This window comes from Mya arenaria, chromosome 5, assembly GCF_026914265.1.
Source record: "Mya arenaria isolate MELC-2E11 chromosome 5, ASM2691426v1".
Lineage (NCBI taxonomy): Eukaryota > Metazoa > Mollusca > Bivalvia > Myida > Myidae > Mya > Mya arenaria.
Window position 1 is genome coordinate 49,652,048 of NC_069126.1, and position 12,338 is coordinate 49,664,385.

Genomic DNA, 12,338 nt, shown 5'->3' on the forward strand with positions numbered 1-12,338 from the left:
TTCTTTAAGACAATGGATATAGTATTAACGGATAGATTTATTCTTGAGCTGCAGAATAGATGATAAAAAGTCAGGGGGTCATATAATTTTCTGCGTTTGAGTGAAACGAATTAGAAGAAAATTATTTTCCCTTGTAATGGAATAACCGCTAAATGGCGTTTTATATGCACGAGTGGTTCATATGCAAAAGTATTCCGTAGGCATATGAATGTAAAGTCATTCAGCGCTTGTATGCCGATACGCTCACTTCGATACAATTGATTGTAAAATTACAAACAAATGTTTAAGGTGAAGGTTTTCTGTTAATATGCAATTTCATCATATGAATGATCTTTTTGTTCTCACTTGTATACATAGCGTTGTAATTGGCACTTTCATAATTTGATATAGTAAGTGTACATGAAGCATATAAATGATATGTAATTTTTACCTAATTGTTAAGGAGCTTACGGATGATGAAGCCCGACATCTAGTGGTACGATACATATTCTGTTAATCTGAATGTAAACCCTGCCAGTCGACCACGTCTGTAAGCTCCATTTTTGTCAGGCATGTTGTTAATAAGACATTTTTTGCTCATGTTGCAAGTTTATGCTGTATCGGTTTCCCAAATCGCTTCACTGAGACTTCCAAAATAAAACCATTGAAAAGTATTGAATTTGTTGTTTTCTTTAGGTTAGGTTATAAAGTTGTATTAAGCGAATAATATGCTAAGCTTGGAATTATTGTACAAATAAAGGACCAACTTTACGGAATTATATAAACGTAAATTTGGCGTTTAAAAGTGATGGCATTGTCACGATAAAGGATAAACGTAAAGAACCAATACAGATTGGCGACTTGGCAGTACAAAAGATTCAGCCCCCGCGAAAGGGTTTGTCGCTTCCAAACACGTCCACAATCAAAATGCTGAAGTACTTGAGTATCAAAGTTTCTAGTTGGACATTCATGTGAGGCATTTGCAGGACAAAGTGATAGCTTTAATTCAACATTGACTGACCTGTTCACATCGTTCACTCTCACCGTTTACCCCTCCTATTATTCATATTATATCCACCTTATTCATTCTACTAATCATTTGCCACATATCCCCCCTTTTATTCATCATACCTTATTTTGATAATATTGGAACGTATGTGTGAACGTATGGATGAACACAAGTAGGAAGATGAAGATGGTACTTCTCGGAAATAAATCGAGCTCTGCAAAGATTAACACAATAATAAAACAGCTTTATTTTTCCATTACATCAATTTAAGAAAATATGCCTGAATTAAAATCGAAGAACTATGCAACACTTGAAGTAAAACAGAATTTCAGCATAGTGAAAAACCTAAATTTTAGGCGAGTTTCATGGAACCTTAACATACATTGAGAGAGTATGACAACACATATTATCTATCAACGAGATTAAATTACTTACAACTAAAATTGCAATTACTTATAAAAGTTCGGATACATATTTATAACAACGTTTGCTTCCATGCTTCCATACTGGTTATTTTATTAAAAATGAAAAGCAGATATATATTTTAACGGAAAGAACAATGACAACAAATATAAATAAATTAGAATACAGCTGCGTAACCAGTCCTTGGTTATTCTATAGCAGATTTGAAGAAGCATCGTAGTAAAAAGTAAAAAATGACTGATTCACGTTAGCAGAAAACAATCGCATATCACTAAGATTTCTTACTCTAATCATTGAGTTAATAATTGTATTTTCAGCATTCATCAACGCTGAACATTTCGAGGTTGTATATTTGTGTATATGCTAAATATATATGCTATGCAAATGTCACTTATTGTTTTATCAAACTCTTGCCAACCAACACATTTTTAAATGATGAAACTTAACCTAAAGATGAAAACATGTAATTATTTAGGCTAATCTTGATGATGTCAAAACAGAGGTACACTTTCATTTGCAGCAATTAAACAACTTCTGAAAAAAACATTTGTCGTAAAATTAATATGACTATTCACTGTGCATCAAAATAAGCACCATCACCTGAACAAACCACCTACATCAAACGGGAAAATTCTAAGAAATGGCAAAGCAGATGCCCCGCTTTTGTCATTTTTCTTTTGACGTTTAGTTAGCAAACGATTCTTTAGACACTGTTCGGATAGTCTCAAAACATTGATGCATGGTAGTTGTTCCTTTAAATTATATTAATGAGCAGCTTAAAATAAGATTAACTATATGTACTTGACATGACATCATTTTGCTTCAGGATCCCGAACCCATTTAAATGACCAACTTCTATCGAGGTCAAACCAGCAATACAATACAGAGCTTCAAAATAAAAAAAAATAAAAAAATTAGATTGAATAACATACTCATTTAGAAAATGATCAGCTCATCAATGAAATGTATGGAATTACAAGATCAATTGGTATAGTATTCAATGCAGCACAAACAAGCATATATTTTACATGTATACACAGTTTCACATCATAGATTGATATTCGTTGTAACACAGAATTGGGATGAATAAACAAAGGGTTTTCCGAACAAAAAGGCGTATCCAGCTTCAAAGCTCAGGCTAGTGGATTCAACCTATATTCACATAAGTTTAAAAGTAATTTTCATTATAAAGATTGTGCATGGATAGTTGTTCTTGTAAATATAAGTTGAATTATGAATATTGCTGCTGCTGCATGTAAGAACGGTGAAACACAGCGATACAAATAAATTAAGATGTACAAGACCATTTACATTCCTTGATGACCTGGAACTGATTAAGTTATACAACAAAATAAAAGATAACATTCCTGCATGTCCCTTGAAAAACCTTTTTATAAACATGTTCACGATAATCATATTCGATGGTTTTCATTAATCTTCAGTTTTGTCTATCTAGATTGTATACATTTTAAATTTCTCTCACTCCAGCAATACTAGTAAACAAAGTTTTGGACTTGTATTGGCAAAATAAATGTTTCACAACTTAAGACACCAATATTTTCAAGCCGTAATCCGAATTTCTGTATTATTAAGTCAAGAACCAATCATCTTACCAGCCCAACTCTATATGAATTATAGTAATATTTTAGTTGACCGAAATTATATAAATTATATTTTTTCGGGTGTATGCTTTTTCAGTCATTCTGAGCGTATATTTTTACAATCATTTTTTGTGAAGTTTTAATACAAAGTTCTCTTTCGTGCTTTTCGATGAAATATGGGGTTTTAACAGTGAAATAACAACAGTGAAAATATCAAATTGATTTTTTCACTGCAAAATATGGAGTGAAAATAGCAACTTTAAAATTCCTGTAGTTATTTCCCTTGATCAAAACAAAACACTTCACTTTACATCAGTAAATGTTGGCATTTTTTTCAAATTTAAAGAAACGTTTTATAAATTTGAATAAATATATATATGAAAATTAAAAACTTACCGTTTAGTCCCGGTTATCCCGTTTTTCAAATATTTTATGATCTGGAAGCTGAGTGTTCGAACATTTGCTTTCATAGCACATTACAGACGAGAACAACTGTTCGAACATAAATATGATTTTATATCATCGTTCAAATGTATTTTGAACTGTTTGACGTTGTAATACGTTGGATGAGCTTTCCGGAAAATGTACACAACAATTTACAGATAATCCGATAGTTTTTACCACACCAACGCCTAAAGATTTGTCAACAAACTAGCTTGGCGTTCACTCTTTACCTGGAAAACAAACCTGTTTTGAAGCGAAACAGACTGGTCTCTGATAGTAAGAATACTGCATATACATGTATCATGAAAAATATGCAGTCTTTAGCTTAGAAAACTGTTTAAAATCAAATGTGTATCCGCATTTGTTTTGCTTACACATTTAATGTATTCATACCCCACCTAAAATAAAAGTTTTTTCGTTATTTATGGGTACACATGTGCACTATATAATAAACTATACGAATGAATAGCAGCAGAATATTTCTCAACAAACCGGAAATAGAAAAGTTAACTGCTTGAATTTTGCGTGAGGGGCGCCTCACGGATAGCGGTGTAAATAGCACCCTTTTTTAAAAAAGGGAGGTTATTAAGAAATAAATTTAAAAAAAACACTAATGAAACTCCGAAAATAAGCATAAAAGAAACACAGTTTGTACAATATATTTGTCATGACATAGAGGATATTTGTTTTTTTTCAGTGTAAGATCGTATTGTAATAAACTCGTGAACATAAAAAAAATATATATTTTCTATGACACTCATGAAATAAAATACTATCTTACATTGAAATAAACTAATATCCTCTACGTCATGACAAATATATTGTACAAACTGTGTAGTATGTAATGTACCTACATTTCTGCGTTAAAAATACGCACAAGCCCGCCAACTCTACACTGTTGAAATGCTATCTGGGCTTGTTTATATTCTGGAGTTTATAAAACAACGTTTATGAAATAGCTTGATGCAAGAAAAACACTTTAGTATAAAGGCATTCGTAATCATTGTGACAGGAGTGTACATGTATCCATTCATGACAGCGAGTAGATACTTCTTTCTTCTTGGCACAATTCCAGTCAACAAAACGGTCAACAACGTATCATTTGATGTTACCGAAAGTGAAATTTACTGAAAAATACCCATTTTGGTATTACTTTCGTTACGGATTCATTGACGATTGGCATGGTGTTTACAGTATCTGCAGTGATATACCGGATGCTTTTCAAGAAACAGAAATTCAGGTATAAAATGACCATGCATTCCCTCCCTACTGGAAGACCAGAAGTTTCCCTTGAAAAAGCTACAAGTTCAGAGCTAAGGATTGACAAACCGATACCACAAAGCGATGGCAACATATTGGAATTGGAAACGTCCACTCTGGACATGAACAAACAGACCACAGATGAGCTACCATCTCAAAAAAGCGACAACAAAGTGGAAGAAATAATGAACAAGAACAGGAACATTCAACTGATGTTTACAAAAATGATGTGCTGGATAACTGTCGCCTCAGTTGTATCGTACGTTCCTTGCTTTACTCCATTGATTACAACAAATGTTGTATCGTACGTTCCTTGCTTTACTCTATTGATTACAACAAATGTTGTATCGTACGTTCCCTGCTTAACTTCATTGATTACAACAAATGTTGTATCGTACGTTCCCTGCTTAACTCTATTGATTACAACAAATGTTGTATCGTACGTTCCCTGCTTAACTTCATTGATTACAACAAATGTTGTATCGTACGTTCCCTGCTTAACTCTATTGATTACAACAAATGTTGTATCGTACGTTCCCTGCTTAACTTCATTGATTACAACAAATGTTGTATCGTACGTTCCCTGCTTAACTTCATTGATTACAACAAATGTTGTACAAGTACAAGTATCAACCCTTACATAATTGGATATTTTAATGCGGACTTTAGGCGTTTTCTGAAACGCAAAATATTTCGTTGCTCTCAAAGGTAAAAGTACTCGTTGAATTACCTTTGATGTGTATCGATAAATAGTTTTTTGTATGTATATTTAAACACAATACGTGCTCTGAAATTCATTTTCATTTTCTTGTGCTATTACATGAACATCGTTCAAAAGTACGTGTTTTGCAGTGTTATATTTTGTATAACATATTCTTAACTTCGAAACGGTAAAATATTGTCGTGATGTCTTGTTGACATTTTGAACAAAACATCACGACAAAATTTAGTCGGTTTCGGATTTGGATATTCCGTTGCTCTACAGGGTGAACGTATTCTTTCGATTGACTATTTTGGTTATCTGTAAATAATTTTACCATTTTTCTATTAATATGCGATAAATGTTGTAAAATTAACTTGCATTTTCTTTTGCCATTATATGAATATGTTTTTATAGTTAGTGTTCTAACAATATAATATGTGTGTATATATTTATATAAAAACACATGAAAATATCTAACCTGTGACGAGTTCGTATCAGGTGAAGATTTTCCTTTGTCTTAACTTGTTAAGATTTCACGTAAGAATTTTGTTAATTTGCACATTCCTTTTGTAGAATATGTTTTCGATGTTTATTTCAACTGTCACAACTATTGACAAAAGGGACAATTGTATATCTGCCAAGGATAAGATAGTAAACATGATATTCGAATGCTATAACCTTCTGTCATGATTAAACGTTGATGTAATTAAAGATCCTTTACATGTAAATACAATTGTATCACAAAATAATAACGTTTCGTTTATGGCATAAAAAGCTACCATCCATCATTAATATTGACAATTTAAATTGGATTGTGTGTGTAAAGTGTTCCTCCCCACCCCCTATTGCGTACCGAGTACTTGATTTTATTCTTCTCGAATCCTGTGCAAAAATGATATCAAACTGAATTTCGAAACTGCAAACCAAATATTTTAACTGTTTCCGAGTACCGCGCATACTCTTTTTATCATAATAATTTGAAACGCAGGATTTGGGAAGAAGTAAAGGAGTATAAGGAAATCAAAGAGGCTGGCTTATCCGCTGTCGGAGTTGTTGGACTTCTTCATCTGTAAACATGAGTAATAAAAATGCAAGCTACATTTTGATCGACCAAAACTCAACATAAAACCGACTTCATGGGACTCAGACGCAGCAGTTGCGTATGCTTATGACGCTAATGGATATGTTAACGACCTCTGTTTCTTAACGTCACTATACAGAATTGTTAACTGATGTTTTATTGCAATAAAAAACGCATTAAGTTTTTGAAATAAAACAGTATACAAATGATTATTGTATTGCATTATTCTTATTTATTATTTTTTTCTCCTGTATGAACAATTCCATTTTTAATCACTGATCACTAAAAAATTAAACCCGGAAATTGCAAAATAAAGAAATTCAAAAATATATATTCAGTTTAAATATAAACTGTAAATCAAGCTAGGAAGATGTTCTTTATTATCAAAAAATACAATTTTTTAAATGTTTTGAAGTAATATATCACAAGTGGAAAGTAGGTGAAATGCTAAAGGTTACCAATCTGGAAAACAATCGATACGACTGGGTCTGATACATACTAGAATTAAGCAGGCGGAGTACATAACCTGATGAATTCATCTTAACTTTAATGCTTAGTGATTCATGGGTTTAAAACTATAATGCCAAAATAAACCCCAATTTGTAAAATATTCTGCAGGTCGTGATAGACCCTTATCAAACCAAATGCTTTGAATTCATCCTTAGCGTTCAATCTAACATTTATATGTGTGTCTATTTTGTAATGCCTTTATCTAGACCCCTTTGCTATAAATATACATGTATTGATTTGACAACATACGAACGAATATCTCATAAATAGATTTTCTATAAATTCGCAAATACATGGAACAACTTAAGCATAAACTTCCTTACATTGTTAAATTTCGAAGTGATTGTTTTACGATGTTCTAAGAAGCTGTTAGATTCTCATACCGGCTTTTTGCAGGATCCGCTATGAATAACATCAAGATTAAGCGTTTCAAATTATACAATTGTTTGTATTTCCGTTTTAATAAATTTCATTAGTTAAGGTCATTGTCAATTAAGCATCTACTTCATATATCCATAAATCCCTTTTGAAGTTGAAGCGTTTGAAGGAGCTTCTCAACTAAAGTAACTGAACCCTGTATTTTATACTACCACGAAAGACAATGAATGCAAAATGGTAAAAATATGATTACTTATTTTAGAAAATTGAGGGATCGATCTGTTATTAAAAAAGAATGATTTGTTTTAAAAATATAGTTTTCTTATTTGGTATAGTCAAGCCACGGGAATAATTTCTCACTTAACGAATTAAACTGGTTCAGATTACCACCCAGAACGACACATCAACTTACCACACTATATCCCCCTTCAGCTAAACTCGTCAACTCGTTTAAATAACACGCAGAGACGGTAAAAAAATTGCAACACGATCCATTCCCCGGTACATTATCGTGGAGGAGGCAGATTAACGTCTACAATTAGCTGTTTTTATGGTGTGAGGCACTCCTACCAAACCATATAAACCACCAATTTGAGAAAACTCGTAAATAGTTAAAAGGACTTGCAAAAATGATTATATTTCATGGTAAGTTCGGTTTGGTACTCAATCGGATAAAGTTAGCGATAACCACCTACTTGGTGTTTACGAGATACGTCTGCCTACCGCATCGCATATAGGTTTACAGTTTGGGAAGCACTTGCTTAAGTGGCAAACATTTGCAAAAAAACCGTCTGGGTCTGCTACTAAATTGAATGAAACAGGCAAATTACAGTCTGGAATATGAACCAGGGGACACGCATATTTGTTCACCAATAGTGAACAATTTGCTAACTTGTTGAACCAATTGTTAAGCTGGCAATGAATCGCCGCACAACCGTTTCCCGGTAACATCTGGTTCTTATTTAGATATAAAGGTAGAGTTCCACCTGGGTTATGTTGTGAAGGATCACTACCACAAAAAGAGATCACTACTCAATAAACACGTTGCAATCGATCTCCGGCTTATTCAATGTCTCACTAGAGGGAAGACTGAGTACTATTAACAGTTGGGTTAGGAGATGAGACCTACACTTTACGTTAAACCCTACTTTATTTTACGTCCTTTTGCTACTTTGTAAAGTATATTGTACACTACGTTTCATTTAATTAAATATAATGGAAGATAGTGAGATGTACTTGCAATCAATTAAATATATGTTGTTTTACATGCACGATAGGCTTGATCTTTAATCGAGACATTAGCTAATAGTAAACACCACACCCCCATGATTTGCCGTTGTTTTCCCGTTGTATTTAAATACTTTTCAATGAAGATCACTTTGTCAGAGTTCAATTGTTCATACTGGTGTGGCAGGTATCCAAATCTTGTTCCGGTCTATAAATGAGTATAGTTATGATAAGTTTTTATGACAATATTTTTTTCGTACCGATTCGAACAAGTTTGATACCTTATCATAACTACCAATATCTAATCATTACGCTTAAACACCGTAATACAAGGCTCGCCTACTGTGCCCGTCAATATACAATAAACAACTTGCCTTTTTGACATGTTTTATACTCGAAGAAAGGATGTCGGCTGCGTACCAAATGTTAAGCCAGGTATGCTCGTCTTTAACCTGTTATAAGTTCTTATCGAAAGAAAAAAAGCTACTTGAATTAAACATCAGCTTAAATTTTCTATCAAACGACAGATAAGGCAACAATAAGCTGTTTTGGTATTGTTGTTTTTATAGACACAACAGAGATGTTTTTTGTTGAGTTGTAGACATAAGCGGGTCATGCTGGGTAACTTGATATAATTGGCTTTCCTAAACGTTTTAACCTCAATCCCTTTGGACCGTGATTTGTGTTTAAACCTATACAGCTTACGATTGTGTCAGTATATCATAATTATACCATTATAAGTGTTAATGAATTTCATAGTGTTGTTGCTTGCGCAACACTTCAACTGTTACGCGATAAGTTAGGTTAGGTTTAGCCTAATGTGAAAGGTTCAATGTAACTTTTTCTTTCGATAACTTAAATTTAACCAACCGAATTTAGAATGACAAGTCAGAGCCATAACAAAACTAAAGATAAAATATTAAGAATGGTTACTTAATTTTGACAAAATTCAGAATTTCCAAATTGTTTAGAAACGTGGGTAACACATGCGGGTGTTTTAATAAAAAGTGCACCATATCATCATAAAACATCATATTTGTCATATGATCACATTTATCACTTAAAATATCAATACATATATAATGAGCAAGATCACGAGGATAACAAGAAAATAAAGTGTATAAAAAGCTAGAGGCATGTTAAGTTGTGATTAAATTACGTTTAAACAGATAATTAACAGTCTAACTCCGTATCGATCTTTGTTTCAATCGCAAATAGCTATATCTTTATATGAATTTCTGCGTTTTTGATATTGGATATTTAACGATCGATTTTTTTTTTGAGTGTTTTAATGTATATCTACATCAGTAGAATAGATAGTAGAATGAAGAAGAGTATATATTATACCTATATGTTTGATCGATAGGTACAGAAACACCGCATTAACATACAACGTTGTTATGTAAACATAAGGTGTTCCCTTACATACATTGCATCAGATTTACAGCAAGCTGATCGTATGTCAACGCCCTGACATCTAGAGACAGAAATTCCATATCATGACTAACATCACTACCTCAGAAGGAACAGTAAACATACTTATACTTCTATAAAGTGTGAGGAAAAATTGTGTTCTTCATCTGTAAAACATGGGCTCGCCTTCTGATATATTTCTGAATTATGTGTGTTGAATAAAATAGTTGACGACACGTGGTAGATCATTTATGTATGATGACAACATTATATGCAGCTTTAAGCAAAGGCTCGCCTTCTGATACATTTCTGAACTCTGTGTGTTGAATAAATTATGTGACGACACGTGACAGATCCTTTATGTTTTTTGAGAACTTAAGCTGCAATGATGTCAAATCTTGCTCTGGATCGAAACTTTTTTATCTCCATTTTATCCATTTTTTCTTTGTTATTTGTTAGAGCTTATTTCATTTATAACATTCATGCTTGTTTATTATCTAAACAGTATATATATTTTGGTATTTAATTCCCTAGCTTATGGGCCTTGCGTAACAATGTATAGGATACTGCAGTTTGTGTTTATATATGAGAGTTTCCGTTTAACCGAAGAATGGGAACGACAATGATTAGTCTGGATAATGATGACACAGTATATCTGAAGAACTTTCACTTAATTTAGTCACAACTTTTGCTAATACATCCTTATGAGACAATTTGCTACACTTCGACAAACGGAAATAGCAACAATGGTGTGGATTAAATCGCTTGATCACATCATACACACCATTGTAATATCAGATTGATCAAATTAATTGAATATAATAAATAAAATTCAGTGAGGAAAGATATTCTCAAGTTGTTCTATGTATTTGTGTATTCATATAACCATTGTAATATCAGATTGTTCATAGAAAATAGGTCTCACATCGCTATACACATGTTCGAATTAAAGTGAACTTAATGCTAGATTTAGTTCAAAGTTTTCAAAATGACCTTTATTGGGAAAATATAATCTCCTAACTTAAAAAAGGGAAAACAGCAACCTGAGGCATATTTACCGAATTCGGAAAATATACAGGAGCCGAAAACACACGTCTCATGTTCAATGATACTATATTTATTTATGTTTATTAGTGGATACATATAATATGAGTTTTGAATATCGCTCCTTTTATGAAAGTTTTTCTTCGTTGGGGCTTGTTTAATTAAATAATTAATTGATAGAATCAAATCAAAATAACATGGAAACAAACAATAATTCCATATCTATATGCTACATATCAGAAATACAAAGAGAAGTATAACCATGAACACAAACACAATCAGGTTTTCTGGTTAGCGTAGTGGTTAGCGCACTCGCTTCTCACCACGGTGACCAGAATTCACCCGGTCTGGGCGCATGTGAGTTTGGTTGGTGGTCACCAAGCCGGAAAAGTGGGTTTGTTCGGGCACTCCGGTTTCCCCCACACTACAAAACCACACTCTCGCACAACATCGTGCCAACGAGAGTAGCATAGTATAAGACAATTCAAAGACAATTGACGTTGCGGGAGTTGACGAAACTGAGTATTAAGGCAACCTCACTTGCAGAAAGTGAATTGAGTTAGCAAGCATGTTGTTCATCTAAGTTTATACCTGAACGATGGTGTTATACTTCTGTTTATCCAGGCTTTCTCTTTGAACATCCAAATAGATAGAATTACAAATTGAAGCATAATTCATACATTCATTACTTTAAACTCACATAAACATATTCAAACGGCATTGGGTGGGAAACAGCACAGCCTTTATAGTTTCCAACAGTGTTCTTAAGTATTGAACTTTGTAGGACACCGATATTGATTTGAAAACTACACTGATTTATATATAATGACGACTTTGCGAGAAGAATACAATAACCAACTTATTTTGATTGCTTCGGACACCAATGATCTTTCTTATTTATTAACAACATGTGAGTTGTGTGCGTAATACTGATTTCGATAGCTGTTTCATTCAACCGAATAATGGGAACGATAAAGATTTGCCTTGATATGGATTTCTTCACTGAAACTTAGTCACATTATAAACGACTAAATTTTGTTCTTCTAAATAGGAATTAAGAGTTGACTGAATATTACGAAATAATATTTGGCCGATTTTGCAACCAAAAAGCATTTTCAAATAACCTATTTTGTCACGTACGCAATTGAGTTAGAACATATAGAGTGAATAAGGGAAATATATCTGACTTATTTTCCATACCAATTTCATGAGACATATTATTTCTTTCAAAATTCAAACGCATACAGCGATTTAATTGGCGAACAA